Here is a 21,315-nt window from a genome sequence, read left to right as displayed (position 1 = left end):
TTTAAGAATCTGTGGTGAGAGCGATGGACACAGCCTTGACAACTATACTTCAGAGAATGTAAACACCTAAGAGTCATTAGAAATATGTGTAAAATAATAAACCCTACATTGTTTGAGTTAGGGAAAACACCATTTGTCATATAGATACTGTTCTTAAAGATTCTCCCATTTTGCACCCGCAAGATAACATATAAGATTTTAAGGGTTGACGAATGTTAATCTTCTTGTTTGATAAATTGCCACTGGATGGACATTAGAGTAACAAGGCACTCTCTGTGGTGTAACTTAGTCTGTGATATTTTTTTGATTTGCAGTATTGCGTCGTCAGTGGGCACACCTGTGTTCAGGTTAGTTCAGTATGCAGCCGCACAGCAAGGGTTGCTATTTAGCTGATTGTTATCGTGCCACTGGATGGACATTAACGTAATGTAAACTCGATATTGTAGTAGTTTAGTCTCTTCTTATTAATAAATTGTTATGTTATAGAAAATGGTCTTTAATGTCAACCATTCCTTTCCACCCATGTTCTGCTTTATACGATTGAATGTTGATGTGATCCTTTGATATGACGGCTGTTCTTGGGAATTCGAATTCCAATTCATAGCGCCACATCAAATATAAATATTTGATTGTGAGAACCCGTCGGTTACCTTTTATTAGTTTTAACGTCCTGTTTAACTAGGAGGAACCAGCGGCCAATTGTGGACAGGTTTTCACCCCTAGTGGTGGAGGCCTGGCGGTTTGCTCCCGCTTTTCCTATTTCTATTGGACTCATGCTTAACTGCCGTGAACAGCCTTTAAACTTGTATTCCACCTCCTAAGGGAGGTAGGCGTAGAAAAAAATCTCACACCAGAGTCCCCCACAAGGAAGACAACAGGAACAGTAGGCGCATCATCTGGCAACCCTGTAGCGGAGCGCGCCACTGGAACGTCGGCGCCCACACTCTTCGTAGACTTCATAAACTTCATAGTCAGCGCATCCCATCCAATACCTTCCACACCAGTGGACACCACCCACTGAGCATCCTCAACCGCCTTCGGGGCTTCACTGCCCCCAGAGGGAGCCCCGGGAGCAACAAACCCCAGCAGGCCACCAGAGGGAGGAGGAGGAGGAGGGGCGCACGCCTCAAAAGCCCCAGCCGTAGACCCCCCCTCGCTTGATGGGAGAACCTGTGTCCGAGGAACGCGTCTGTGCCTCCTGCTTACGACAGGGCTGATCCGACGCCGTAACCGGGGAAGGCCCTCTAGAACCACGAGTTTAACGCAGCGCCATCGGAGCAGCAGCAACCACGTCGGATGCACGGTCACCAGATGATGGACCAACACCACACGGGGGACCCGCAGGATTGCCAATCCCACCTACACACGATGGAGCAGCTGCCACAGGCGTGCCCGACTCCACATCAGCAACAGTTGAATCCCGATGAAACTCCGCAGTGATGACGTGCTCAAGAAGCGAGGCTGCCGCAACAGACACCAACAGGCCAGGTGAGCTAAACTGCTGAACAGGCGGAGTAGGAACAATCAAATCAGAAGGCACCAACGACGGGGATGGGTCGAGGGGGACACTCACGGCCTCTGCAACACCCGGCTTGGCCCACCCAACCCCCAATGGGGGAAAATCACCCTCCTGAAAGAGGGCTGGCCTCCCCACCCTGGAAGCAGTGCAACGGACCACAAGATGCCCTCGGAAGCCACACCTAAAACAGTTGCGCGGGTGATCCTCTTAGAATACCCGCAATTTGAAGCCGTAGAACGTGACCTGAGATGGAATATCACATGTCAGGCGCATGCCAAGGGTCCGCACATTGGTCCTTTAGCCCGACAGGCGGCCTGAGCGGAGACAAGTTATGCGGTGAATGAACACAGTACCGTACCGAGAGAAGCAGGTGTGAAGGACCTCCTCGGGAAAGTCCAAGGGAACTTCATTGATGCTGACAAACGTCGGCGTCACACACCGGTCCGACATCTCCACAGTACCAGCAGAGCCTGGGAGCTGGAAAGAACGCCCAGCAAAATCACTCACGAAGCGCTGATATGGACCAGGGGCAGAGAACTTGACCACCACACGCCTTTCAGAGATCTTCTCAAGGCCGTAAAGAGAATGCAGGTTCACCCGTAAAACGTCCAAAAGCGCCACCTCCACCAACGTCCAATCAGCAGCCGCCGAGAACTCCAATCCTGCGGAATCTACCCTCCGAATCCGCGTCACCGACGACGCCATAACGCCAGCCGCCCCCACAGGCTAGCTGGCACACCACACACCAACAACAGCGACCTGCCTGCACCAAACGTAGGTAAACAACTGAGAGAGCGCCAACGCCGTGACCACACCCTGCAACGAGGAAGCAGGCAATCCACAGACTGAGTAATGACACTAACTGAACTGAGTGGTGTCCACTGGTGATGCAAGATTGCAATCAATATTGTCACGGCTTCACGGTGAACAAATACTATAATCACAAAACTTGTGGCACTCGCTGCTCTATCAACGAGGTACCAAGTAACAAGGCGGGTGATCCAAGAATGATAATCCCCTATAAAAATCTTACGTTAACACTTGATTTCAGGACAACAACAAAAGTTACACTAATTGAATTTAAACAATTATATTAACACACTCGTGTCTCCACGACACTTAAATGGCAACAATAAATCGCAAATCAAATAATTACATCATACTTGGAACCTCAAGCATTCGGTGAGTAATCCCAATTAATAACTGAATACAAAAGCCTATTAAGTCAGACGAGTATTGACAAAGCCTACTGTCATCCAACTGACAAATCTCTTCCGGTCTTATGACAAGATTATCTTAACGAGGGTTCCTCTACTTTACCACACAGTGCTACAAGACACCCTGTGTAAACAACATCAACAACGTGTGAATTCACAAAGTGGCGGGTGCTAATTCTCCTTAATTAGCTACGAGTGCTTAATCCCCCTGCCCGCAGGCAGGTCCGATCAGTCCAATGAATTACAACAGCTTAATGACAGCGCAATTGACTCCGACCATGACAGAACGGTCAACCCCTTACGTTAATCATCACTTAATTAACGACAGCTTGTTAATTCGTTAACACTACGTTAGTCTTCTCTTGACAATTCCTCCACTGCGTGACATCACGGTGACTGTTGCAATTACACGTCTCTACGTTAATCACAACGCTGTTCAACCAAACAACAATAACCTCGTTAAGTAATTGTGTTCCCCAGTGACGTTAAATGGCTTTAATTCTCACGGAATCCTTCACAGTACACAATGCATTCCATCATGGACACAACTTGTCTACAGTTCACACACGGTACTACACGGTATAACACGGTACACCCTTTGCCACTCACAGCAAAACTTGCAAAAGACTTTCCCCGGTAAATTATGCCTCTAATAATTCACAGCTGTAACACAACAGTATAATAAGCACTAGCCAAATATAGTATAAAATTATCAAATAACCAAGGGAAAAATCTCCCATTACCACTTCACTGCTGGAACAGGAATTCTCTCTGCAATAACACGGCAGAAAATAGAGAGATGGAAATAATTAAAAATCACTTTTCTCCACTCTTGGAGATACAGTAAAACCTTAATAACCACACAATGTGTCTCTTGTTGTGACCCGTCACACGTCTCCAATTCCCATCACCTCACCAGGTGGTCAACAGGGACAAAGGCATAGACGGAACACTGGGTGCGAAACCAGCTTCAGAGTTTTATACCCAAAAACAGAAACAGTGTACTTATATTAATCTCGCCGCTGCTGCTGCTGGTGATGGCTGGGCCACGGGGTGGCATGACCACGGGGTGGCTGGTGTGGTATCCTCACACACACACACAGACCAGGGTGGCACGGTGCGCTCGGCTTAAGGTAGCCAGAGGTACACAGCACAACCGTTATACACTGTTGGGTATGGTACCACGCCCTCCACTGGAGCGGTACAACAGGTACGCGGTACACGGCACGTGAGAATAACAGAGTCCTTCACTGTTCACTGCTAATTCCTCAGAATTATGAATTTAAGGTTTCCAAAAACACTGAAACCTTCTCAGATTGTCTCTCCTACGACACCTTAAAGCTACGGCACGATAGACGACTGATGACACTGCCACATGACGATAACAGCCTCCCTTAGTCCAGTTACTCTGAGATAGCCTCCCACGATCACGCGGCTATGTGACAAACAAAGTTCACACTAGTTAATAACGTCGAATTCCTGCCTCACGACACTGGATTCTTACTACTACAGTGTCGGGTCAATGGCACGACGACAAGAGTGACTTTTGTGACGTTGCAGGTGATATTTCCCGGTGCCTGGCCTTAGCACGAGAAAGTACGTCCTCCTCAAGCAACGTCCCTGGTAAGAATAATTTTCCCACTTAAAGATGGCCCCAAGGCGCACTCGCAGTACCCTCAGCCCCTTGACCAATCATTGCGAAACATTACTGAGGCCCAAGAGCCTTGGCCAATCGCGCAACTTCCTTGACGATGCTGTCCCCTCTCACGAGAGTGACACATGATGGGGGTCTGCTCACAACCATTAACCCCCCAAACCTCTCTCAACACTTGAACTAGAACAAAAATTAACAGAAATCGACTTCCTGCTGTAACTTTGTCCAAAGACCTGATACAGCGATCATAATGACATCAGTGACTAGCTGGCATCATGGGCTGTCAAACGGCACCCAGCACGTCTGTGCAGGAATTTTAGTTCGAAAAGTGAATCGCGGTGCACAGGATCTGTGCAATACTTGCACTGTGCATCCATTCAGTGGGCAAGGGAGCTGTAAAATTTATGTTTCCTGACACCCAAGACCTGGGCTCCCAGTTCCCAACATTCCTACCATCACGATCTCAGCAGCCACGCTAGCAGACGTGCTGTCTACAAATGCTAACAGCAGCACAAACGCTCCTGAAATAGCTTCTACCACCAATCCACGACACCTGAGCTTACCTCAGGCGGCGAGGCAAAAGAAGAAAACATCAACTACGGAGATTACGGACTCCTCAGACGAGGAAATCTTAGTAGGAGCTGCACCACAAATACGACACCTACTCGGTACAAGACCTCCTCATGGAGGCCACCTCACCAAATTCCAACGACAGCACAGCTCAGCCAAAGTTTCAGGAAAAAAAAAAAGTTGTCTAGGGAAATAGAGGCTTTTACTTGAGCCAAGGGAAATTCAAGGAGCAGGGAAACAGCCAAGTACATAAGACAAAGATTTATATGTATTTAGACACCTATATAACATATGGTGATAATTGTACTCCTTACAACTCAAGGTCAATCTGAAGGTAACAACTTGGTTATTAAAATTCCCAAACGAACTCTGGACGATCTATGGCTCTTAGTCCCAATACTGGAACTGTGCACACAGCCACCACACCTGTCAACTGGTGACACACATTTTTTACCACTAGGAAACCTGAACTCTCTCACAAAACAACTCTATAGACTGCCTGAGTACTCTACCGTATCTTGCAACCCTGTTAAGATAAAACCATGGCTTATCTGACTGAACGGCCAGAGAAAAACCGTCAGTAAAAAAGGTCTGGTCGTTAACATTCCACCTCTCCTCAGGTCAAAGATGGTGTCTGCCACTCTTGCGTCATAGACCCTTAATACCCCATTCTTTCACATTACCAATCAAACCTTTTATTGACTTCATTTACCATATTCCCCATGCATGCATTTTGATTGAGTCCATTTTTCCCTCACATAGATTGGCTATTCCGGTACACATTATTCCTAAACAATCTCCAGCTGAGCAGGTACTACTGTGCTTGGCTTCCCAGTTATCAGCTGCAGATTTATTTCAAGAAAACATTCTCCAATGTGTCCATCAGCAATTTATAATATGAACTGACCTCAACAGGAGGTAAGGTTCGTAACACCCCTTCTAAGCCTTGGAGAAAATAAATGAGAAATTCGTAAATGAATTTCACATTTATTATTTTTTTCACATAGGTTTACACCTCAAACTGGTTTCATAATAATCTTAAACAAATAGTAAATGATATATAATAAACAATAGATACACAATAATATATACATCTCTGTGCAGTGATACTATCCTAAGTCACCCCAGGTTGAGGCAATCTAGAAAGTGCATCTGCTACTACATTTAATTTTCCTAGAATATGTTTGATGACCAGATTGTACTCGTGCAGCAATAAAGACCACCTTAATATTCTCTGATTGGAACTCTTCATGCTAACAATAAATGTTAATGGGTTGTGGTCAGTAAACACTTCAACAGTACTGGCTCATTCATAAATGTTAAATCTTGTAACAGCTAGTAATAATGACAATGCCTCTTTCTCCACTGTGGAGTAATTCTGTTGACATTTGGTAAACTTTTTAGAAGAGTAATGTATTGTATGATTAATACCCCTCATCATCCTCTTGCATTAGTACAGAACCAGCACCCCAGCCCAAAGCATCTATATAGTTTGAATAACTTAGAGTAGTCAGGAGTAGCTAACACTGGGCCAGATGACAACATTCTTTTAGATTAGTAAATGCATCCTGACATTCCTGAGACCATCTAAACTTCACATTTTTACATAGAAAGTTTGTCAAAGGAGCTGCAATTGTTGCAAATTTTTTACAGATCTTCCTATAAAAAGCACACATCCCTAGATATCTGTGCACCTCCTTCTTGCTAGTCAACACTGGATACTCTAATATATCATTTACTTTATTTTTGAGTAGTAACACCTTCCCATTTCCTACTTCATATCCTAAGTAACAAAACACTAGCTGTGGGAAAAGAACATTTGTGCAAGTTTACAGTTAAATTAGCCTCCTTTAAGCATTTTAATAGTTTAGCCAAACCTTTCATATGGTCGTCCCAACTATTGTGATAAATCACAATATCATCCAAGTCAACTCTACATTGTGGTATGCCTTTTACCACTAAGTTCGTAAGACCCTGGAAAGTTGCTGGGACATTTTTCATCCCAAAAAGCATTACATTGAATTCATACAACCCATCTGCAGTTACAAATGCACTTAGTTCCCGTGCTCTTGGCGTTAAAGGAATTTGCCGGTACCCTTTTGACAAATCTAGTATGGTTACAAACTTGGCATTACCAATGCTATGTATACAATCATCTAATCTAGTTATTGGAAAATAATCATCCAGTCATTAGATTTAATTTTCTGTGGTCAGTGACTAACCTGTGAGTTCCATCTTTCTTTGGAACTAAACTACATGGACTACTCCAACTGCTGCTGCTAGGTCTCACCAAACCATGTTGAAGCATGTAGTCAACCTCTTTCCAGATGAGATTCAACTTTGTAGAGTGGACTCTATATGGGTGTGACTTTGCTGGTTGGTTGTCTCGCACCTCGATGTCGTGGTGAATAACTGTAGTCTGGGTGGGAATACAACCCGTTCTCGCAAATTTAATAAGTTAATATTGACTTATTAGTTGCGTGCATAGGTGACATACTAAACATAATAGTTTCCCTTGAAAAGCTTCATAGAAAACACCGACCTTACCTAACCTACTTAGTATGTTAAAATAAGCATCTTATAGCTTCGTAATTACAATTGTTACTTAACCTATTATAGGTATAGGTTAGGTAATAATTGTAATTACGAAGCAATAAGATGCTTATCTTAACATACTAAGTAGGTTAGGTAAGGTCGGTGTTTTCTATGAACCTTTTCAAGGGAAACTATTATGTTAAGTATGTCACCTATGCACATATTTAATAAGTCAATGTTGACTTATTAAATTTGCGAGAACGGGTTGGGGAATAACGCCAAAGATTTCTGCCTGAGAAATCAGCAAGTGCTCCAAGTCCTGCTTCTGCTCTGATGCCAACTATTCCAAGTCCTGCTTCTGCTCTGATGCCAACTGTTCCAAGTCCTGCTTCTGCTCTGATGCCAACTGTTCCAAGTCCTGCTTCTGCTCTGATGCCAACTGTTCCAAGTCCTGCTTCTGCTCTGATGCCAACTGTTCCAAGTCCTGCTTCTGCTCTGATGCCAACTGTTCCAAGTCCTGCTTCTGCTCTGATGCCAACTGTTCCAAGTCCTGCTTCTGCTCTGATGCCAATTGTTCCAAGTCCTGCTTCTGCTCTGATGCCAACTGTTCCAAGTCCTGCTTCTGCTCTGATGCCAACTGTTCCAAGTCCTGCTTCTTCTCTGATGCCAACTGTTCCAAGTCCTGCTTCTGCTCTGATGCCAACTGTTCCAAGTCCTGCTTCTGCTCTGATGCCAACTGTTCCAAGTCCTGCTTCTGCTCTGATGCCAACTGTTCCAAGTCCTGCTTCTGCTCTGATGCCAACTGTTCCAAGTCCTGCTTCTGCTCTGATGCCAACTGTTCCAAGTCCTACTTCTGCTCTGATGCCAACTGTTCCAAGTCCTGCTTCTGCTCTGATGCCAACTGTTCCAAGTCCTGCTTCTGCTCTGATGCCTACTGTTCCAAGTCCTGCTTCTGCTCTGATGCCAACTGTTCCAAGTCCTGCTTCTGCTCTGATGCCAACTGTTCCACTAACTTCTGGATGTTAGACAACTACTTCCCATTGCTAAAATAAGGTACATGACCATTAGGTACATTATCAAAATCACATTCCACACTATTCTCGTCCCCATGGGTTACACTAAACATTCCACACTATTCTCGTCCCCATGGGTTACACTAAACATTCCCCACTATTCTCGTCCCCATGGGTTACACTAAACATTCCCCACTATTCTCGTCCCCATGGGTTACACTAAACATTCCCCACTATTCTCGTCCCCATGGGTTACACTAAACATTCCCCACTATTCTCGTCCCCATGGGTTACACTAAACATTCCCCACTATTCTCGTCCCCATGGGTTACACTAAACATTCCCCACTATTCTCATCCACATGGGTTACACTAAACATCTGGTTGGTATTGGTAGTTCCCTTCTGCGTGAGTTTCATTCTATTTACATGTACTACTTGTTTCCTTCTCTTGAGATCAGGTGTCTGGATTACATAATTGGTGGGACTGAGTGTCTTTATCACTGTATAGGGACCTTGGAACCTGAGTGTCTTTATCACTGTATAGGGACCTTGAAACCTGAGTGTCTTTATCACTGTATAGGGACCTGGGAACCTGAGTGTCTTTATCACTGTATAGGGACCTGGGAACCTAAGCAACAATGTTGGTCCCTGTCCTTCCATTAGTACCACCACTTTATTAGCTGCCTCAAAATGTCGTTGCTTTGTCTTTTTATCGTATTGTGCCTTTATTTTGTCTTGAGCCTCTTTAAGATGAATCAAGCCTTTAGCCTTGTTTTTGTTTGACTTGTCTTGTAATTTATGAACATAATTTATCTGCACAACACGTTTTGGACTTCCAAGCAATTTATTTTTTAAGATGGTTAGTGGACTTCTCACCTCATGGCCCAAAACTAATGAGTTGGGTGAACACCCCCAAGGACTCCTGATAATTATCCCTCAGTGCCATGAGCATCAGTGCAAGACCATCATCCCAGTCTCTGCCAGTTTCCATGCAACTGGTTCTCAGCATTTCTTTAAGGGTTTGATGCATCCTTTCCTTAGCACCTTGGCTCTCAGGATGGTAAGTAGTGGATGTCTTATGGCAGATGTCAAACTCCCCACACAACTGCTGAAACCCTTTGGAAATGAAACTGGTCCCATTATCTGTCTGTATTACTTTTGGTAGACCAAAAAAGTACAAAATTTCATTACGTGCCCTACTACCACTTTCGTTGTAGCATTTCTCACAGGGAATGCCTCAGGAAAGTGTGTAGTCTGACACATTATGGTGATGATATACAAATTACCGCTCTTGGTTCGAGGCAATGGGCCTACTACATCAACGATAATATGGCTAAAGAGTTCCTCAGCAACCACAATTGGCTGAAGAGGGCCTTTGGTATTACCTGGTTTGGTTTGCCAGTTTTTACAAATACAAGATATGCATTACAATACTGGATGACATCTTTCTTTAATCCAGGCCAGGTAAAATATTTGCTTAATATATTATGTTTTTGCAATACCCTGATGACCGCCTATTTGTGAATCGAGGGCTACACTTAGCACCTTTTCTCTATAACCCCCTCGGTAGGACTACTTAATTAACTACCTCCCAAGTGTGTGACACAAGTGAGTTCCTAAGTCTTCACGTCCGCACCAACACCTCTTTGGTGTAGTTGTAAGTCATAGCCTCCGATTCAGCCTCTAGTTCAGTTACTGCCCTATTATGCAAGTCAGTCAACGTAGGATCAGTTCTTTGCAGAAAAATAAAATTTTATCTCATCTTTTGAGATAAGATAAAAAATTAATCTTATCTTTTGATCTCAAGTCTGAAGAGCCAGATGTGTAACTGGACTACACTCACCCCCTACCCCCTTTCCTAGGTGGTTTGGTGGAGGCGCTCCCCATTCTGTTCCCATCTGCTTGTTCCAGCTTGGCCATAAAAGTGTCACAAAGATCCACTTCACTATTTGATTTGTTAACCTCGAATTTTGTCTCCTGACTTACATTATTGGGAGTTTGTGATATTTGAGACTCTGATTTTGACTGGGTCACGGCACATGCTGGGTACATTACCTTGTCCTCAGGATCTGTCCCTGCCCTAAACACCTGTGGCTTAGCATTATTGGGTGGTCATCTCTTTTAACTCGATTATCAGCAAGATCATTCCCCACAATTAGATCAACGCCAGCAACTGATAATTTAGGACTAATACCTACCAAACTTTTGCCTTTAATAAAATCACACTCAACGTTTATTTCCCTCAAGGGTACAGTCTAAAAATCTCCAGTGATTCCCTGTACAATTATTACCTCCCCAGTCTCTGTAGACTGTATATATTGTATAACACTCTAATAGCAAAGATTGGGATGCTCCTGTATCCCTCAAAATTTTAACATCATGCAACAAACCATTTGCACACTGTTTATTTCTCATTTGATATGAAATCTGCAAAATGATTATAGCAAGTGGTTTTTCCCCATTATTTTTTATACACATTTGGTTTTCCTCCCATCACACACTGTGAGTGCCACAGGCTTCTTTTCTGGGTGAGGAAACCAACAACTCTTTACAACATGTCCCTTTTTATGGCAGTAGGAACACTGTTTCAACTCTGAATGAGGTTTATTACTGGTGTGATCCTCTTTGGGTTCCACATTACTCCCTTTACCATCTGGCAAACCATCATCTCCCTTTACCTTTGAAAAAGTGTTTCCATGACCTGCTGTTGGGTACTTGTGGGATCCAAATCTTACGAAGGAATTTAGTGCTTGACCAGATCCTTGTCTATTTGATTGAGTTTATTTGTATAAGTTATTTTATGAATCAACTCATATTCATCTGCTAATTTAGGCAACTCATAAACATGTTTGGGTAATTTATCTGCCAGATATAAAGCCACATTAGAAGGTATAAAAAGATAAAAAATCTTGTACTAAGAATAAAATTTTAAGAGAGACCAAATACCTAATATTTTCAGCATCTAACCATTAATTAAACATATATTTCTCTTGTGCAAATTCTACCAAAGTTTGACTTGAGTCTCGTCTCAGTTGCCTAAACTATTGCCACTATAAGCTTCAGGAGCATGTTTGTAAGCAGTAAGGATGGCTGCCTTTACCTTGTCAAAACTGTCACTCAAAGGTATAGCTGTAAATATCGTCGGTGTCCTTCCCACCAACTGACCTTGCAGAAGAGATACCCATTGTGTTTCAGGCCATTCCATACTCTGTGCCAACTTTTCAAAATGAGTGAAGAACGGGTCGGGGTCTGTCTTACAGAATTGAGGAAACTTAATATTTTTGTTAACCTTTAACTGCCCAGTTTGTTATTAAGTCCACAACACTGGTGTTTCTGATCTAATTCCAAATGCACTCAAGAACTCATTACAAACAATACCTCTTGTCCCTCTATGAATCTTGGTGAACATGTAATGATTGAAAATGCTAGGAAAGATGGAGGCAAACCACTGACCTTGTCAGAGATGAAAGAACTCTTTGCAATTAATAACTTTGAACAATTGTCACTTGTACGCAATAGTCTGCAACTTGTGAACCTTGTAAACACTTCTCTTCGTCAGGTTTATGACCACCATTACCCACGACCAACTCTTAAATTTCTCACGTGGAATGTGAGACGCGTGCGAAGGAGGCTGTTTGATCTAATGATGTACGCTGGTGCTAACAACATTGATGTACTCTGCCTGCAGAAACCAAGCAAACACAAAAAATAAAATGCCACCCAAACTCTCAGGTTATGTAGCTTTCTCAAATGTTGGTTTACATGATGTCGGTATCTTGACGTATGTTAAAAGTAACCTAGTGTGTAAACATGTTAAAAACCACAAAAGTGACGACTAATATTATCAGCAGTTTCAGATTTCTACAGCGACCGGCTTTATTAACATTTTTAATGTATATATAAGGTGCAATCAAATGATGGAAGCCTCTCTTCCAAAATCACCAGCAGCTATCAATCCATTGTCATGGGTGATTTTAGTGCTAGACACACTAACCTGGGTGACACCAAAACAAATAGGAATGGCAGGGTCTTTGAGAAATACTTAAGAGATAATAACATGTCCGTGTTCAACTTTGACTCCTCTAACGTCACACACCTCATGGGTGGCAGGCTTGATTATGTCATTGGTCACGGTCTCATCGATAATGTATTTAGTTCATATACTATCAATAATGTCAAATCCCTAAGCTTTGAAAAAAATAATTAATATCCCTGAAAATTTACACATGCACTTCAAATTCCGCATTTCTGAATGGTACAATACTTACTGCTTTACTACTGTCAATGCATTATATAAGGCCCTGGGCATTGAAGTAACCGCTTTTTATGCCAATAATGTTAAATCTATTCCTTGCTGAGCAGTATAAAACACATAAAACAGCTGACACCCTCAACACATTTTTTAAGGCCAGCCGAGAGTTTAGAGAGCTAAAGGAACAGATGAATAACCAGCATTGGGAACAGTTTTTGCAAGGCATCAATCATTCAACATCCTCATCCCAAATGTGGAATAAAATTAAAAAGATTTTTCATCCTTGCAGTCAACTTGATCACCATCCACCTGTAGACTATGCCGACGTGCTGATTCAACAATATGCAAGCACTGCCAGTATAAACAGCCTGTCCCTAGATGTACAACACCATCTGGCTAGTACCAAAACATATCGGAACTTCAATACTGAAATGGCCTGTAGTGAAATAGGGCCTGATGATAACTATGGACATAACCCCCTTTGAAATTAAAAATGCACTCAAGAAAGGTAAGGCTACCTCTCCTGGAGAGGATGGCATCACATACAACACCATGAGAGTACTTCCTGAGCTGCCAAACAGCCCTTTGCTAGAATTGTTCAATCAGAGTCTAAGGCAGGGTGTCTTACCTGACTGCTGGACACAGGGACTCATAATACCCATACCCAAGCCTAATTCACAAAAATTCAGACCCATTTCTCTGACGTCGTGCATGTGTAAAGTTCTTGAGAGAATTATACTCGACAAACTAATGTTTCAAATTAAGCTCCACCTTGCTCCTAACCTGTATGGTTTCCTTCCTGGAAGAAGCACACAAACTTGCTTTGCTGAATATTTTATCAGAGAAGGACCAAGCACTCAGGCGGCATTTATTGATCTCCAAACTGCTTTTTATACAGCAAACAGAGAAATAATCTTAGAACAACTAGCCTCTTTTGGAGTTAAGGGAAAACTGTTGACATGGCTCAGGGGTTACCTGAGAAACAGAACCGCCTCAGTTCTTTTCAAGGGTGTCAAAAGTAAACTTAGTGCACCCTTTGAGTTGGGTACACCCCAGGGTGGAGTGCTAAGTCCTACAATGTTCGGATGCACAAATTAACTATTGATATTCTCACACTACCTGACGAAGCCGTCATCTGTTATGCCGATGACATATGCATTGTTGCAAATACCCAAACTAGACTGCAAGCTCTACTTGATTCACTCGCTGCTAAAAGCATCGAATATGGTCTTGTTATCTCTGTAACTAAATCCAGAGTTCTCCATCCCCAGGAGAGAACTTATGTCCCTATAACTTTCAAGGTCAATAACCAGAACATTGAAATGTGTAGGCAGCACAAATACCTTGGAGTTGGTATTAACAGTGACATTGTAAATGATCTACACCGTAGGTTAAAAGAAAGACTTAAACCACTGAAAACATTTAACGGTAAGAGTATTGGTATCAATATTAAATATGCTAGACTATTTTATATGATGTTTGTTAGATCTCTCGTTGATTATAATGGTTTTCACTTAATTAATTTCCCCTCCTCTGTGTTGGACAAACTTGAAGTAGTACAAAATGAAGCCATGAGGATAATTCTTGGTGCCCCAAGATGCACAAGAATCATCAACATGGGGGAAGAACTGAAGCTTCCAACCATACAAGAGAGAATAATGCAAGTTAACACCACCTTTTGCCTTAAAGTTATGAGAGATCCTACATCTCCTGCATTGCTCAGAAATAAATTATTTAGTGCTGTTAACACCCTATTAATTAACTGGTGGCGACACCAATTCACTCCTTTTATGATAAATGGCTGAGATAAAATGCCTACAATCTCATTAAACTCAACATTCCTTTTAAGTGCCATCTACCTGGCTCTGATATTCCTCTTTATCTGTACCCCACCATTTAAGTATCATACACACCTGTCACCAAGAAAAATAATGAGAATCTTGCTCTTCTCAAAGCTGTCACACTCGAAACAATTGCCTCCTCCATCGGAGGAGGCAATTGTTTCAAACCTGGACTCTCAAGCCACTGCTTCACTATCTACTGGAATGTGAAGCAACCAACGACGTTAGAAGAGCTTTAAGAGTCCTCGAATCTTGCAATAACCACCATGAAGCCATCAACACAGCCACCCTTCTGATCAAAAAAGATGTCCAGCAGCTGGATACCCTCATAAATACTGTCAAGCAGTATCCTCCCCCGCGATTACAGCTTAACGATTAAATGCGACCTTAGAACACTGAAAAGATTTACTGAACAAAAAATTGTACCACTTACGGGCTATTTATGCCTGCGCCACCTCTTGGGTGGCTTAATCTTTATCAATCAATCAATCTGGACTCTCACAAAACAGCTCTATAGACTGCCTGAGTACTCTACCCTATCTTGTAATCCTGTTAAGATAAAACTATTGCTTATCTATTTGCATGGCTGGAGAAAAAAACGTCAGTAAATAGGGTCTGGTCGTCAACATTCCCCGTCCCCTCTCCTCAGATCAAAGATGGCGTCTGCCACTCTTGCATCATCGCCCCTTAATACTCTACTCTTTACAGTTCCAATCAAACCTTATATGGACTTCATTTACCATATTTCCCATGCATGCGTTTTGATTGAATCCATTTTTCCTTCACGTAGTTTGACTATTCTGGTACACACTATTCCTAAACAATCACCAGTTGAGCAGGTACTACTTTGCTTGGCGGAGTATTACTGGTGACTCACGACCTCCCAGTTATCAGCTGGTGGGGATAGTCTACACTATCCCCACCTGGGGCCAGATTCACGAAAGCACTTACGCAAGCACTTACGAACCTGTACATCTTTTCTCAATCTTTGGCGGGTTTGTTTCCAATTATTAAACAGTTCATGAGCTCCGAAGCATCAGGAGGCTGTTTATAACAATAACAACAGTTGAATGGGAGGTTTTCATGCTTGCAAACTGTTTAATAAATGTAACCAAAGCCGTCTAAGATTGAGGAAAGATGTACTCGTTCATATGTGCTTGCGTAAGTGCTTTCGTGAGTCTGGCCCCAGCTCCATAACTGGTACAGCCAGCCCTCTATGACTGAATACACCTTGAAGACCCAGACCATCCAACCCCAGAGCTCTAGTATCAGCTATTGATACAGACAATGGCTCCAAAGAGCCTCCACTTACGGGTTCGCCGTAGCCCGTGCTACTTGGAGCTTTTTGTTTTGAATAGCTGAATCTAAACCAACGACAACAACAACTTTTCAAGCTCAGTACTGCTGTATTACTGCAACATAGTTTATTCCTGAAGATTTCACATTGCTGACGAAAAGTCGAAATTATAAAAATGGAAAGATTAAGTGAGTGTTTCTTCACCCACCTAGATAGTAGAATATATATATATATATATATATATATATATATATATATATATATATATATATATATATATATATGTCGTACCTAGTAGCCAGAACTCACTTCTATGCCTAATATGCAAGGCCCAATTTGCCTAATAAGCCAAGTTTTCATGAATTAATATATTTTCTTTATTTTTTTTCTTATGAAATGATAAAGCTACCCATTTCGTTATGTATGAGGTCAATATTTTTTTATTGGAGTTAAAATTAACGTAGATATATGACCGAACCTAACCAACCCTACCTAACCTAACCTAACCTATCTTTATAGGTTAGGTTAGGTTAGGTAGCTGAAAAGGTTAGGTTAGGTTAGGTTAGGTAGGTTAGGTAGTCGAAAAACAATTAATTCATGAAAACTTGGCTTATTAGGCAAATCGGGCCTTGCATAGTAGTCATAGAAGTGCGTTCTGGCTACTAGGTACGACATATATATATATATATATATATATATATATATATATATATATATATATATATATATATATATATATATATATGTCAGACCACGGAGGAAAAATGAAACAGGAAATTTCCTTAAGTACTTTCGTATATTAAATACATCTTCAGAAGGTGAAGGTGTTTCATTTTTCCTCCGTGGTCTGACATTGTCACATTCTTAATTACGTGTTTATTTTCGTGATATACACACATATATATATATATATATATATATATATATATATATATATATATATAATATATATATATATATATATATATATATATATATATATATATATATATATATATATATTATTAAATATGACCGAAAAGTAAGATTAATAATTCTAACACGAATTTTCTCAATCTTTCTTATATTTCTTTTCACTGTTGATGGTAACTGAAAAATCACTTCTCCAAAATTCATTTTTATTTCTAGTCTGACGCGACACTTGAACGCATTTCGTAAAACTTATTACATTTTCAAAGACTTTAGTTTACACACACATAACTATAACTGAACAGAGTTTAAATAGCTTCGATTTTATACCTGCATTTGGGTGAGGTGATATGTTACAACAGTTTTGGATGAGGTGAAAAAAACTTTCAACACAAGACAGAACACGAAACAATTGGTATAATATTTTGTAAGTTAAAGGGAAGACTGGAAGTAACTGCAAAGGGCCTATTGGCCCATATTTCTTGATGCTTCTATATTGGTACGGAGTCTTGAAGTGGGTAGAATATAGTTGTGCATTAATTGACTGTTGATTGCTGGTGTTGACTACTTAATGTGTAGTGCCTCGCAGATATCAAGCCGCCTGCTATCGCTGTATCTATCGATGATTTCCATGTTTTTTGTTAAGACTTCTCTGGTGATGGTCTGGTTGTGGGAAGAGATTATATGTTCCTTAATGGAGCTCTGTTGCTTATGCATCGTTAATCGCCTGGAAAGAGATGTTGTTGTCTTGCCTATATATTTAATTCTTTGAGGCTTACAGTCCCCAAGTGGGCATTTGAAGGCATAGACGATATTGGTCTCTTTTAAAGCGCTCTGTTTTGTGTCTGGAGAGTTTCTCATGAGTAGGTTGGCCGTTTTCTTGGTTTTATAGTAGATCGTCAATTGTATCTTCTGATTTTTGTCTGTAGGGATAACGTTTCTATTAACAATATCTTTCAGGACTCTCTCCTCCGTTTTATGAGCTGTGGAAAAGAAGTTCTTGTAAAATAGTGTAATACGGGGTACAGGTGTTGTGTTAGTTGTCTCTTCAGAGGTTGCATGGCGTTTCACCTTCCTTCTTATGATGTCTTCAACGAAACCATTGGAGAAGCCGTTGTTGACTAGGACCTGCCTTACCCTACAGAGTTCTTCATCGACTTGCTTCCATCCTGAGCTGTGGCTGAGAGCACGGTCGACATAAACGTTAACAACACTCCTCATGTACCTGTCTGGGAAGTTGCTGTTGGCATTGAGGCACATTCCTATGTTTGTTTCCTTAGTGTAGACTGCAGTGTGGAAACCTCCGCTTCTTTCCATGACTGTTACATCTAGAAAGGGCAGCTTCCCATCCTTCTCCATCTCGTAAGTGAAACGCAACACGGAATTCCGCTCAAATGCCTCCTTCAGCTCCTGCAGATGTCTGACATCAGGTACCTGTGTAAAAATGTCGTCAACATACCTGCAGTATATGGCCGGTTTCAAGTTCATGTCGACTAAGACCTTTGTTTGATGGTACCCATGTAGAAGTTCGCAAACAGGACACCTAGGGGAGAACCCATGGCGACCCCATCTACTTGTTTATACATGTGCCCATCCGGGCTCAAGAAGGGTGCCTCTTTAGTACAAGCTTGGATTAATTTCCTTATAATGTTTTCTGGTATGTCAAGAGGAGTACAGGCCGGATCACGATACACTCTGTCCACTATGATCCCGATTGTTTCATCCACAGGTACGTTGGTAAACAGCGATTCTACGTCCAACGAGGCTCTTATCCCTGTGGCCCGTGTTCCCCGCAGTAAGTCAACAAATTCCTTTGGAGACTTCAGGCTGAAGGCGCAAGGGACATAATGAGTCAGCAAGATGTTGAGTCGCTTTGCCAGTCTGTACGTGGGTGTGGGTATCTGGCTGATGATTGGCCGAAGTGGGTTTCCAGGCTTATGTGTCTTGACATTTCCATACGCGTATCCAGGCTTATATTCCCCAATAATCTTTGGCAGGTGGAGTCTGGATTTCTTTGCGTTCACAGTTTCGATCAATTTGTTGACCTTTGCCTTCAATTCGGCTGTAGTGTCCTTCGTTACCCTTTGGAATTTAGATTGGTCAGAGAGAATGAGGTTCATTTTCGCCATATATTCGTCTTTTTTAAGAATGACGTATATTGGCGACTTGTCACCTCTTCTGACGACTATCTCCTTGTTCTCACGAAGGCTCTTAGCTGCCGCTTTGAGCTCGGGGGACAGTATGGTGCTTCTGTAATTGCCTCGATTCTTTCCTCCTTCCGCAATAAGTTCTGCTTGTAAGGTGTCTTTGGTGGTGACCTTCTTTTGTGTCTCGAGGTCGAATATGTCGTCCAACAGGATCTCCAACTCCACTTTCCGGGCCATCTCACTTGGTCTGGACATAACGTCACAGTTTATACCCAGATTTAGGAGAGTGACTTGGTCCTCAGTGAGGTTGATTCCTGCAAGGTTCAGGAAGCCGGGTCTTGGTCATGGAATTGCCATAGGTCCTCCATATAACGTTGTTAGTTTCTTGATTATCCGTGGCCAGGATAACATCTTCAAGAGAACTTTAAAGGAAAGTGTCTCATCTCATTTCCTGCAGCTCAGACACTGAGAAGAAAACGAATCATCCGGTCATGCTCGATGGAAGTGTACTGCATTTGCAGAAAGTCAAATCATTTGAAGCTGTTGGTATGCTGTGACCGTTGCAATATTTGGCACCATGGATCATGTGTAGGTGTTACAGAATGTAATGATGATTCGTGGATTTGTTTCTTGTGCGCTGCAAGTTGTGAATTATAATTTAAAATACTTAATTAATACATTATTATTATTATTATAACCTTACCAAATGCTTTGCTGAATCAAATAATGTTATTACTTTCAATGTGTTACAATAGCATAATTAAGTGCTGCAAGTGTCAGGTCTTCTATATAGTCGGTATTTGTTATATTCTGTACTCTTTTTATGTTATTCAAATTTCAAATAGAAATAGTTTTTAAAGTATGTATCTTAATAAATTTGAACCTTATATTATTTAACATCAACAAACTAGATTTCGAATGTTAAAACCAATTTCCACCAATTAAAGGATTTATCCTTTAATGTTAAAAATTGTTCAAACTGAAATAAATATATAACACTGTACGGTACAGTTGTGCTTAATTATGTTTTGCGATTCCTTTGGAAAAGGTATTTGTGCACCAAGTACTACTAGGTCATTATGAGATATGCTGAATGTTGTCAATATACCATCTGAATACGCTTCACTTTGCGTTAATCATTGGACGTCCTAATGATTAAGGTCCCCAAAAGGACTTAATCAGACCTCAGTGGATATTTTTACTCTCCCTCTCTCTCAGAGCATCCCCTTATGTGTTGTATGTGGGTGCTGAAGTTCAGTCTCTTGTCTATGTATAGGTGAAGGAACTTTCCATAATTGTTATTGCTAATGTTTACTTGTAATACTGGGTATACATCCGGTGTTCTTACCCTCGACCGCGGCGAGGGTAAGCCGCGGCCGTATGGTCTGAAACCCACAAATATTTACAATGGAGGTGGGGGGGGTGCATAGTTCACACAAATGAACTATGTTACTTAACTGGAAGCACTCGTACAACATAATTTACACGATTTCTCAGGATTATTATAATTCTTACCAGCATATATACAGTATAGTACCTAGGAGGTTCTCTTCAATGATATAGCAAGTTGATATCTAAGATAATTAAAAGAACCCAAGCAAACTACTGTGGAAATGTGCAGGACAAACATATCTGTTGTGACACTAGCTCTCCACATATGGCATTTGCTTAATTTAGAAACTGTACTTGTGGTCGATCTCGAACCCATGTTGTTGATGTGACAATGTGTTATGAATTTTGTGGCTAGCTCATCAAGATTGTAACTTGCTTAGCTAAATGAATTGTGGGGTTCAGTCCCTGAGCCCATTATGTGCCTCTGTAACCCTTTCCACTACCGCCCACAAGATAGGTATAGGGTGCGTAATAAATGAACTAAACTAACTATAACTCAGTCCCTGAACCCATTATGTGATAAATTAACTAAACTGAAAACTATAGTATGGCGACGAAACCTGAACTGCATAATGTAAATAGGGATTAACCAGAAAAAGATATAGGTGAAGAATAACACCAGGTGTTTTATTACTAACATTCTTAAGCACAACTGGCAAATACTTCGTCTGGTGATTTGTTTGGTTTGAGTTTAATATATGTTTAATAACAATAAAACAGAGAATGACTGAGACAGTTCTTAGGTTCAAACGCTTTACCCCCAAGAGCTTAATAAAAAAATTCAAGTTATTGAACGATTTTTATTTTAATTGTTCTGCCGGAAAGATATTTAGAGAAGTTTTTTAGTGATTATGTATGTGCTGTTTAGAAGCAGCACATCTGGATGGTCTCTCTCTCTCGAGTCCTGCTGCCAGATTGGGTTAAAAAATCAGTCCCCGTGGCATAGTGGTAAAGCACTCGTTTGTACA

Source organism: Procambarus clarkii, chromosome 25, assembly GCF_040958095.1.
Source record: "Procambarus clarkii isolate CNS0578487 chromosome 25, FALCON_Pclarkii_2.0, whole genome shotgun sequence".
NCBI lineage: Eukaryota > Metazoa > Arthropoda > Malacostraca > Decapoda > Cambaridae > Procambarus > Procambarus clarkii.
The sequence above is the reverse complement of the archived record's forward strand: the minus strand, read 5'-3'. Positions refer to the sequence as shown.